Here is a 12,500-nt window from a genome sequence, read left to right on the forward strand (position 1 = left end):
TAGCCCCTCTAATATATTCATTATCCAGTATGGTAGTCACTAGCCACTTGTGGCTATCTAATTTTAAATGTTAATTAGTTCATATTTAAAATTCAGTTCTCCACACAGCTGTATCATTCGATTTCCCTTTGAATTCTTTAAAATAATTCTCAAAAAACTACAAAACAAAGTTTATTTTCACTGCCCTTTACTCAGAAATATTTTAGCTCTCTTCCTAGATATCCTTAGAGATAAAATAATTAGAAGTTGATTTTTATCTTGAATGTGTTGATTTTAAAAATGTAGAAGTACACATACAAAAGAATAAGACTCAAAGATTATATACAAATAACTTTATGTTAGGGTGTAAGGATTATGAGTGGTACTGTTTCCTATTTTAATAAATTCTTTTATATTGTTAAATTGTTTTTTTACAATAAAAATAATGGCTAAAAATGAAAAATAATTCATTTCCTCAGAGTCACTAGCCATGTCTTAAGTGTTTGATAGCCACACGTGGCTCATAGCTACCATATTGGACATTTAGAATGTCCGCATCATTGCAGAATGTTCCATTAGACAGTCTCGCTCCAGATAAGGCTCAGTCTCAGATTTCTGAGCCATTCAGCTCCTCCCTGGCTGGATGGGGACTGGGTGAGGTCTGGAGGGGGTCTGCATGTGTGGAGAAAGGGATGTGACTTCCCCTGCCCCAGGAGCCAGGTGGCCTGGTGCTGGTCTTCAGTGAGTTCAGGCTACGTCAACTTTGGGGTCCCTCGGCAGCCTTCGGGTTCCCATACAAACATCCCTCCCTCAAATTCCTGGCTTCAGGGCCTTACAAAGGCCAAGTCTCTATTCCTTCCACTGACGTGGTCCTCCAGTCCATAAGCAGGCCTGAGACGGGTCAAGAGGAGGCCTGCCAACCTCCCACAGCCGACCACCTTCTGAGACCTACTCTGCAGCCTAGGCCCACCGGATTCTCTAGATTGCCCGCCACTCCAGCCTTAGCACCTCAAGAAACTGGGAACCCTATTCCACCAGAAGCCTCCCTCAGATATCACGTCCGAAGGCCGCCCAGTTTTTCCAGAGTCTGATGCACTGAGGGCCTCTCTCAGGAGACTACAATTGTCCCAGGCTTTGCCCACAAAGCAGGGCAGGGCCCAGCCCTCAGACTCCCTGAAACTACTCTGGCTGCCTTTAACACAAATCCTCCCTCAGAAGTTTCAACCCAGAGCAGAGCGGACAGGTTCCTGCTTCTCCCCTCTCTCCCTTTTCTCTCTTGCCCACTTCTCTTCTTCCCATCGCTCCTTGGGGTAGAAAGGAGTGGGATATTCATTTACTACCCAGTGTTATATGGCAGAGTTACTAACCAGGCTTTCTCATCCCTAGTCAAAAAAGCAAGGCCTTTTCCTTTGTGTATTTTAGGGGGAAATGAAGGAATTTAGAAAAGCCCTCCTCAGAGCAACGGCTCTCTGTAGGCAGAATGCAATTTTATTTGCAATGTCAGGAGGGATTGTTACTTGCACCTTTGTCTTTGCACTTTATACATAAGATTTCTAATCTCCACACCCTCCCCTCATGTTTTCCCACCCCACCCACCCAGGCAGATAAATGCCCTGCCTGTCCCACCAGGGTCAAGGTCATTTCTTCAGAAAGATGAATACTAAAAAGCACACGAAGAAGTTCCAAATCATCATACCAGCTACGATGAGGAGGAAAAATGTTCATTAAAATGTTTTATTATGATTGTTGGCTTTGACTAATCAGAAACTGTCTTTAGAGAGGAGGTAATTACCAAGGTCACATTTTTTGGATGTAATATGGGAGAGGTCAAAGATGCTTAAAAAAAAAGGATATTAAAGACTTGACACCCTAAATCTTCACCACATTACTAGCTCTGTGACACTGAGTAAGTTGTTTTACCTCTCTTGGCCTCAGTTTCCTCATCCATAAAATGGAAATAATAATCATGCTATCATGCATTATTGTGAGAATTAAATGAGATTGCGTATGTAAAGCACGATGTCTGCAACACAGTAGCCATTCAGGAAATATCCCATGATAATCCTACAACTAAAAAGAATAAAGAAAACAGCATCAGCAGAGGAAATCTTATAACAAAGACTAATAGAAATAGCCTAATTCCTGCTTTTTGGCCCAGGATTATGGTTTAAAATGGTGATAAGTGTAACCATTAAAGTAAACTTCAGATATCTCCAGAGAAGGGGAACTCACGACTTCCAAAGGCAACTAATGTTCTTCTTTTGAGTACTGATGGTTCTAATTCTCTTCCTTACATTATGTGTTACTTTCTCTCATTACAACTTTTCCCTCATTTATTCTTAAAAACAAATCCATGATAATTCAAATAACACAGGAGTTTGTAATATAAAGTATTATGAAAGTTTGTAAAGAAAAACGTTAAAGTTCTCCCACTACACTCTGCCAAATTCTACTCTCCAAAGTATCTCCTCTTGACAGTGGTTTTTGCATTCAGCGTACTCAGACGTTTTCTATGTGTACACAAATTTATATATGTGTGCATTTTTATATAAATGGGATCAGAGTCTATACATACTTCTGCCACCAGCTTTTTTTTTTTTTTTTTTATACTTTTTGCTGCGCTGGGTCTTTGTTGCTGCATGGGGGCTTTCTCTAGTTGCAGCGAGTAGGGGCTACTCTTCGTTGTGGTGTGCAGGCTTCTCATTGCGGTGGCTTCTCATTGCAGGGCATGGGCTCTAGGTGCGCGGGTTTCAGTTGTGGCTCACGGGCTCTAGAGCACAGGCTCAGTAGTTGTAGCACACGGGCTTAGTTGCTCCGTGGCACATGGGATCTTCCCGGACCAGGGCTCAAACCCATGTCCCCCACATAGGCAGGCGGATTCTTAACCACTGCCCCACCAGGGAAGTCCTAGTGACATATTTTTTAAGGAAAAAAAAAAAGTATCAGGGAAATAGGACCAAAATTCTAACCAGCACCTACTATGTGCCAGTCACCATACCAGGATTTTGTTTGCCAATTTTATTGAGATATAATTGACATATAGCACTATATAAGTTTAAGGTGTACAGCCCAATTATTTAACTTACATACATCATGAAATGATTATCACAATAAGTTTAGTGAACATCCATCATCTCATGTAGATACGTCATTAAAAAAATAGAAAACAAATTTTTTTCCTTGTGATGAGAACTCTTAGGATTTACTTTCTTAATAACTTTCACATATAATGTACAGCAGTGTGAATTACCTTTATCATGTTGTCCATTACATCCTTAAATGGAACCTAATTAAACTTAACAAGCTTTTGTGCAGCAAACGAAACCATAAAAAAGACAAAAAGACAACCCTCAGAATGGGAGAAGATATTTGCAAACGAAGCAACTGACAAAGGATTAATCTCCAAAATATACAAGCAGCACATGCAGCTCAATATCAGAAAAACAAACAACCCAATCCAAAAATGGGCAGAAGACCTAAATAGACATTTCTCCAAAGAAGACATATAGATGGCCAATAAACACATGAAAAGATGCTCAACATCCCTAATTATTAGAGAAATGGAAATCAAAACCACAGTGAGGTATCACCTCACACCAGTCAGAATGGCCATCATCAAAAAATCTACAAACAACAAATGCTGGAGAGGGTGTGGAGAAAAGGGAACCCTCTTGCACTGTTGGTGGGAATGTAAATTGATACAGCCACTTTGGAGAAGAGTATGGAGGTTCCTTAAAAATTAAAAGTAGAACTACCATATGACCCAGCAATCCCACTACTGGGCATGTACCCTGAGAAAAACATAGTTCAAAGAGATACATGTACCCCATGTATTTACAGTAGCTAGGACATGGAAGCAACCTAAATGTCCATTGACAGATGAATGGATAAAGAAGATGTGGTACATATATACAATGGACTATTACTTAGCCATAAAAAGGAAAGAAATTAGGTCATTTGTAGTGATGTGGATGAACCTAGAGTCTGTTATAGCAAGTGAAGCAAGTCAGAAAGAGAAAAACGAATATCGTATATTAACGCATATATATGGAATCTAGAAAAATGGTACTGATGAACCTATTTGTGGGGCAGGAAAAGAGATGCAGACGTAGAGAATGGATTTGTGGACACAGGAGCGGAAGGGGAGGGTGGGACAAATTGAGAGAGTAGCACTGACATGTATATACTACCATGTATAAAATACATAGCTAGTAGAGAGCTGCTGTATAGAACAGGGAGCTCAGCTTGGTGCTCTGTGATGACCTAGAGGGGTGGGATGGCGGGGTGGGAGGGAGACTCAAGAGTTAGGGGATATATGTATACATATAGCTGATTCACTTCACTGTACAGCAGAGACTAACACAACATTGTAAAGCAATTATACTCCAATAAAAAAATAGAAAATATTTTTTCCTTGTGATGAGAACTCTTAGGATTTACTTTCTTAGTAACTTCCACGTATAATGTACAGCAGTGTTAATTAGCTTTATCATGTTGTCCATTATATCCTTAGTAATTATTCATCTTATAACTGGAAGTTTGTACTTTTTGACTACCTTCATCTAATTCCCCTCCCCACACCCCTGCCTCCTCTGATCTCTTTTTCTCCGAGTTTGTTTGTGTGCTTATTTTTGAAGTGTAATTGACCTACAACTCTATGTTAATTCCTGGTACACAACATAGTGATACAATATTTCTATACATTTCAAAATTATTAGCATGCTATATCTCGTTGTCTTTTTTTTTTTTTTTTTTTTTTTTTTTTTTCGGTACGCGGGCCTCTCACTGTTGTGGCCTCTCCCGTTGCGGAGCACAGGCTCCGGACGCGCAGGCTCAGCGGCCATGGCTCACGGGCCCAGCCGCTCCACGGCATGTGGGATCTTCCCAGAGTGGGGCACGAACCTGTGTCCCCTGCATCGGCAGGCGGACTCTCAACCACTGCGCCACCAGGGAAGCCCTCGTTGTCATTTTTCATCATACAAAGATATTACATAATCATTGACTATACTCCTCACACTGTGTATTTCATACCTGTGACTCATTTATTTTGTAATTAAAACTTTATGCCTCTTAATCTCCCTCACCTATTTCTCTCTTCCTCCCATCCTCCTCCCCTCTGGCAACCACCTGTTTGTTCTCTGTAACTCTATCTCTGTTTCTGTTTAGTTATTTTTTTTAATAAATTTATTTACTTTATTCATTTATTTTTGGCTGCACTGGGTCTTCGTTGCTGCGCGCAGGCTTTCTCTAGTTGCAGCGAGCAGGGGCTACTCTTCGTTGCGGTGCGCGGGCTTCTCACTGCGGTGGCTTCTCTTGTTGCAGAGCACGAACTCTAGGCTATCATGGGCTCAGTAGTTGTGGTGCACGGGCTTAGTTGCTCCGAGGCATGTAGGATCCTCCCGGACCAGGGCTCAAACCCACGTCCCCTGCACTGGCAGGTGGATGGTTAACCACTGCACCACCAGGAAAGCCCTGTTTAGTTATGTTTGTTCAGTTGTTTTGTCTTTTTGATTCCACATTTAAGTGAAATCATATAGTATTTATCATTCTCTGTCTGACATTTCACTTAGTATAATATGCTCTAGGCCCACCCATGTTGTTACAAATGGCAAGATTTCATTCCTTTTATGGCTGAGTAATATTCCATTGCATATATATGTGTGTGTGTGTGTGTGTGTGTGTGTGTATATATATATATATATATATATATATATATATATATATATCTCACATCTTCATTATCAATCTATCAACTGATGGGCACTTAGGTTGCTTCCATACTTTGGTTAATGTAAATAATGCTGTCATGAACATAGGGCTCCATATATCTTTTCAAGTTAGCATTTTTGTTTTCTTCAGGTAAATACCCAGAAGTGGAATTGCTGGATTGTATGGTAGTTCTATTTTAATTTTTTTGAGGAATCCCCACACTGTATTCCATAGGGGCTGCACAAATTTACATTCCCACCAACAGTGCACAAGGGTTCCCTTTTCTCCACACACACATATTTTTATTCAATTAATATTAATTGAGCATTTACTATAGGTCAGCCACTGTGTTATGTGCTTAGGAGACCATCTCTGTCCTCAAACAGTTCACCAATCGACTGACCAACAAATTGGTGGGCTCAATATTCTCACCCTATTTCAGGATCTATGGGGATACATAGGAGGAAGATACATAGGCAGAAATGGAGCCTCAGAAAAGTGTATTTTCCCAAAGTCACAAAATGAGTAAGTAGGAGAGTAGGATTCTGATTCCTTGCCTTACACCCGGGAATCACACAGCAACTGCTCTTCCCTAGCGTAGAGTTTGGCACTAGGAAGCCTTTCTCCTTACTGTTGCCTTGGAGGTGATTTAAACTACAAGGGCATGTTCCATGCATGGATCTCAGGCTGAGTCACATCACAGCAAACTGGCCGACTGACTACTCAGGTTTCCTTTCCTTGGTGTTTTCTTATCTGTCTCCCACCAATGGCTTAGCCTCTATGGGTGAGTGGGGTCAGGAAGTGGCACACAGTCTCTGTTTTTATTCCCTGTGTGGAAATTTTCTAATTATAGGTCACACGGAGAGTTTCCATTCTCCCCCATGGCACTTCACTCTGTTTATGTAACTTAATAAGCTAAGACCCAGAGCTTTCTTTTAAAAAAGATTTAAACCATGAAGCTTTTAATGAGGAATCAAACTCATTCCCTTATCTTTCTGATTAGTGAATAGCCATCGTCTGTTATCTGCTTAGTCTGTAGCTGAAATTACGGTCTCTCCTCTGGTCGGGATTTTATAGTCTGATTGCGCCTTAAGCTTCCTGTGTAAGCCATCAGGGGAAGTAAGAACATTAACTACAGCCACCAGCACCACCAAGAAATAGATTCACATACAGTCCTCTAAAACACCAGCCTTCATAGAATAAATAGATGATAGAGCACAGCACCAAGAAACGAGTTATAGTTCAGGATGGATAGACATAGCATGGCATCTGATGCAACTGAAGGTGCCCATTTAAGAGCATAAAGGGGAGTGAGATTTCAAACAATCGTTATGCTTTGGAGAACACATGCTAAAGGCCAGCAACCAAACAGCTTTATTTTAATTATGTGGCCATTTCTTCCCTAATTTAACTGCCTAAAAAGAAATTCTAAAAGTATGCCATCTCAGTCTAGGATCTACTGGAAACGTATTCAGTAATAGTAACTTTTAGGCAAAACTTTTAGCAACAAATCAGTCCCACAGAACAAAATGAAAAAGAAGATCTCACAAAAACACATTTTTAAGCCAAATTTTTTAAAGTCAAAAAACAACGATGGAGGAAAGATTCTGCTCTCTCCCTGCCAGCAGTGTGTAAACAGAAATCTTTTTTGCAGAACCTCTCAACAATGGAAGCTGAAAAGAAAATATAAAAGAAGTGGGATTTTGGTAGAAGACTCTGACCTTGAAGAGCTACACTAATATTAACTATTATAAAATTAACTTTTTAATTATCCTCTAGGGGCTGCAGAACACACTTAAATGAAGGGAAATGAATTTATGAAAAACGCTGCCAAGTAGGATCAAAGAAGGGGCTTGCTTTTCAGGAAGCAAACAGCACCGAAGCAGGCATGCAGGTCCCAGAAAGACAAGAATTAACCGACCCCAGGAAAGTCACCGAGCTTGGCTGAAGTGGCAACAGTAGCAGTCTTACCACTAAAAATTTTCTTACCTTCCTCCTTGACAAGGTGAGGAGTGGATGAGGTACCATGTGGTGTGTTCCTGACACAGAGCCTGGCACAAAAATCGATGTCATCACCATCATCGTTATTGCTATTATTTGGGAATTCCCAAACAATGTTCATTTAGAAGATAATTGAAACCAGATAAACAGACATTTTCCAGCCTTTGGTTTCTTTGCCAATTTTGTTTTAATCCACGTTCCATTTTGATAAATGGAAAAAATATTACCCAGTGTCTCAACCAGAGTTTATTTAGTATGTTCCCCTGTATGGGAATATCCCTAAGAATCCCTGAAGAGTCTATCTTCCAGGCAGGAAAATTTTGTTGAGCTTTACTTTTTTGTTGATTATGTAATGAAAAGAATACACATTTTCTATTGTTCCGTATAATACAGACTATTTCATGTATAGAGTCATACACTGCTTTATATATTACTTAATATATTTTCATACTGAACATGTTTTTCCCAAGCATACACAGCTATTTCTCCTCTCCTCAATGCCCCTCACCAAGCCCTTCATAAAAATCACTGCTTTAGGGCTTCCCTGGTGGCGCAGTGGTTGAGAGTCCGCCTGCCGATGCAGGGGACACGGGTTCGTGCCCCGGTCTGGGAAGATCCCACATGCCGCGGAGCGGCTGGGCCCGTGAGCCATGGCCGCTGAGCCTGTGCGTCCGGAGCCTGTGCTCCGCAACGGGAGAGGCCACAGCAGTGAGAGGCCCGCATACCGCAAAAAAAAAAAAAAAAATCACTGCTTTAGAACTTAGCCTAGGAGAATTATTCCATCTGTAATACATATTGCAGAGTGGTTTTCTGAAAGAAGTGGGACTTCAGGAGCTTGCTAAATTCCTGTGAACTGAAGGCAGAAAATATTCAGAAACATAAGGCTAATGTGCAGAAAAGGTGGAGGAGAGGAGGAGGATTATTATATTGATTATATAGACAGGTTAAAGATAAATAGGATGCTCTTTAGCCTTTCAACAAAATGAAATTGGTCATCCAAGCCACCAAAGCCTTAATAATGGGTGAATAATATTCAAGCGAGTATTAATAATAGGTGAATCCAAGTATATTTTAATGTCATTGCCAGGTCCACCACCAGCCCATACAGTGCATTTAGGCAAATTAGGAAAGCACAGCCATTCCTCAAAGCACTACTTTCATCTTCTGAAAAATCATTGTAAGGTACTGATTTTTTTAAGAACAAGAAACTTAACTCCCATCTACTTTCAAAGTGTCACGTAAGTTTGCACAACTCTACGATGTCTGTGATGTGAATGATGCTCCATGAAAGGTCCTTTGTTCAGTCTACAACTTAAGCTCATGACACACAGCTCCCCTGGAATTCACTTGTTTAAGTCATCACCCATCACCCCAACCATGAGGAGCTGTGTCTGTTTTATGTATGTTCAGTTCATCTAGCTCAGTTTTTCATCTAGCTCAGCTCCTGGTACATAGTAGGTTCTCAATATATATATATCCATTGAATGACTGATTGAATGAATGAATGAAAGTTCCTTCTTTAATACAAGAGTCTACTACAGAAGTGAAAACTAAGGAGAATGTACATTGGTGCAGCTGCTGTGGAAAGCAGTATGGAGGTTTCTCAAAGAACTAAAAATAGAACTACCATATGACCCAGCAATTCGATTCCTGGGTATATATACCCCCAAAATGAAAACACTAATTCGAAAAGATACATGCACCCCAATGTTCATAGCAGCACTATTTACAATAGCCATGCTGTGGAAGCAACCTAAGTGTCCATCAACAGATGAATGGATAAAGAAGATGTGGTATATATATACAATGGAATATTACTCAGTCATAAAAAAGAAGGAAAATTTTCCAATTGCAATAGTGTGGATGGATTTGGAGGGTATTATGCTAAGTGAAATAAGTCAGACAGAGAAAAATAAATACTGTATGATATCACTTAAATCTAAAAAATAAAACAAACTAGTGAATACAACAAAAAAGAAACAGACTCACAGATACAGAGAACAAACTAGTGGTGACCAGTGGGGAGAGGGAAGGGGGAGGGGCAAGATAGGGATGTGGATAAAGAAGTACAAACTATTATGTATAAAATAAATAAGGATATATTCTATAACACAGAATACAGCCAATATTTTATAACTATAAATTGAGTATAACCTTTAAAAATTATGAATCACTATATTATACACCTGTAACTTATAAAATATTGTTCATCAACTATACCTCAATTTAAAAAAATCAAAAAAAGTGAAAACTAAGCATGGCTAATGTTCACTGACCACCTTCTCTGTATCAGGCCCTATGCTAAGCACAGACATGCATTCGTAGGAAAACCCTGTGAAGTAGGTACTATTTCTCTCCACACCCGCAAAGGCTTAAAGAGGTTAAGTAACTTACTGATGTCATTCCACTTATAAGTCACAAACCACATGACCACCATAATCACATTCCTCACCACTCCACTGGCAAGTTGGTCTGGGGTCTGCATTGCCCCAAGCGGCTGCTACACCTGTTGGAAACATAGAGTTCCCTTGTGTGGCCAGTCCAAGGAAGAGGAGGCACCAGAGAATCCAAGGTCTGACTTCCTTTACTGTCTATAGAGGCAAAACTATCCTCTATATGCAACTCAGGCCAGTAAAGAGGTCACACAATATTCCTGGTCCTGGCCTGCATGCCCAAGACCCACCTTTGAAATCAGTTACAGCAATTCCTTCAGCTACAGAATAACAGGCCCTTTTGTCATCTGTGGGTGCAACACCCAGGCCCATAGCACATTCTGAAATTTCCTGGCCACTAGATGGCACCGAAACTCAAATGTCACAAAACTATTTAGAATCCTTCTCCCGCCATATTTTAATTGAGATAACAAAAACAACATAGTAGCAGCATTATTAAGCACTTACTATGCCTCTACAAGCATTATCTCATCTAATTCTCAGAGCAACTCCATGGAGTCGATCCCTTACTAATTCCACATTACAAATGAAGAAACTGAGCTTTAGAGAGGCAACTATCTTGAACAAGGTCCCATGGCTAGAAAGAGGCAGAGCAGGGACTTTAATGTAAGCCACTGGACTTTCCACGGTTCTTACCACTGTTCTGCTTCCTTCCATGCTATCATTGTCCGGACGCTCAGCTGCTGAGCACAGGTTCAATACGACCACAAGTTATTTTGAAACTCCTCTTGGGAAATCCTCTCTCAAGAGGGAGGAAGAAAAACCCCATTCAACCCACATAAGCACGTCAGGCACATGCTAAGATTCAAACGGACTGGAGCTGTTTACTCAAGGGCACAACCTCAAAAGGGCATTATCCTGGTGGTGGGAAAAAAGGGATCCGGCCTGTGGTGCAATGAAGCAAAGTTGGTTGGATGCCGCTACAGGGTCTCACGTGTTAGAGGAGCCCTGGCAGAGGGCCTGAAGGTGAGCCCTGGCTCTCCCTTACCATCACGGGATCTAGAACAGGTCCTTAGCCACTCCAGCTTTCGTACTAAAAGGGGTAAATAATGCATGCGCTGTCTCCTTTGCCGGGTAAAAATAAAAATGCGTAAAAGTCTTCACGCTTGATGTAGTTTAGTGGTAAGTACAGTATCATTCTAAGCCTTCTCGACTCCTTTTCAGCTAAGCAACCTCTTTTTTGACCTTCCTGAAGCCAGTCTTCTCTTTTCACAACCCAAGTCTGTTTCCAGAAAAGTATTCTTAAAGAACAGGTCTTACCAGATCTGCTCCTGCCACCCCCAGCCACTGATTCTCTCCCCAATTTCAAACACAGTGACCCAGGCCTTCCACCACCCACTTCCAATCGGCCTCTCCTTCCTCATCTCTCCCACCTTAGGCCCCTCCTTTACTTTATGCGTCAGACAGACTAGATTCTCTGCTATGCTCAAACATGCTCCTGATTTCCCGACCTCTGTGTCTCAGCTGTTCCCTCCACCTGTCTGTGGTTGGCCTTCGATTAGAGTTCGTGATCTTCCTTTAAGGAATGACTCCCCTGGCACTGCATTGGCCAAGAGGTGGACACATGATCTAAGTCATACCTATCAGGCCCTCTTACCTTGAAATCTGTACCTTGAGAGGAGTGACCCAACCCTATAGTGTTGGAGTTGACCCATCCTACAGACCACGCTCTGAAAAAAAATCGGCCACCAGTCTCCATACATCAATCCACAGTGCCTATTCCCTTAGAGGTTCAGCTTTTATTTTAATTCAGGAGCTACTCCCACAATCCCCAATAGATTCCCCTCTTTTCCTTCCCCCCTTCCCTTTTCAATTAGCCATAGTCCATCTCTGCTGCTTGCAGCCACCAAACAATCCTTGAAGATTCTGTTCAAATGGCAACTCCTTCATGAAGCCTCATCTCAAGCACATTAGAGCAGTCACTTGTATACATTTTTATTTCCCGTCTAGATGATTTACTCAGATTCAAGGACTGGGGCCTGTTTATCTTTGTATCCCCAACAGCCCCCAAGTATAGTGCCCAGCACTTTGTCCTTTCTTGATAAACAGTATTTGTAGACTTGGCTGGCAAGCCATTGAAGGAGCAGAATTTAAAGCAACAGATAGGATTTGGTGGAATTTTAATTCTGTATTCCGTAGTGTTCAAACATGTTGTTAGGTAATTGAATTTGTTTTAATATAGGAATCATCTATCCGAATTCTACAACCATTACCACATTTTCCAGAATGCCCAGGGGCTACAGTGAATTTGAAAGTGCTGCTCAGAGATTTCTGACTCTTTGTCCTGTTTCTCTCCCTGCTGAAATGTCAGGCCTCTGGCAGCTGCCACCGTCAAATCCCAAACAAGCATGTGAATAA

At 41.1% G+C, this 12,500-nt stretch overlaps 1 long non-coding RNA gene across 3 annotated transcripts in view; it reads right to left on the reverse strand.

Moving 5' to 3' along the window:
* Nucleotides 1-12,500, reverse strand: part of LOC109548834 (uncharacterized) — a 132,457-nt gene that overhangs the window by 7,708 nt on the left and 112,249 nt on the right. Inside the window, exon 6 of one of the 3 annotated variants that reach the window (XR_012332008.1) lies at nt 7,670-7,739. The exons of the other annotated variants lie outside the window; for them this stretch is intronic. This is a non-coding gene — a long non-coding RNA (uncharacterized lncRNA). Of the gene's footprint in view, nt 1-7,669; nt 7,740-12,500 lie in introns of those variants that run through there. 3 annotated transcript variants of the gene reach the window in all.

Source organism: Tursiops truncatus, chromosome 5 (genome assembly GCF_011762595.2).
Source record: "Tursiops truncatus isolate mTurTru1 chromosome 5, mTurTru1.mat.Y, whole genome shotgun sequence".
Taxonomy (NCBI): domain Eukaryota; kingdom Metazoa; phylum Chordata; class Mammalia; order Artiodactyla; family Delphinidae; genus Tursiops; species Tursiops truncatus.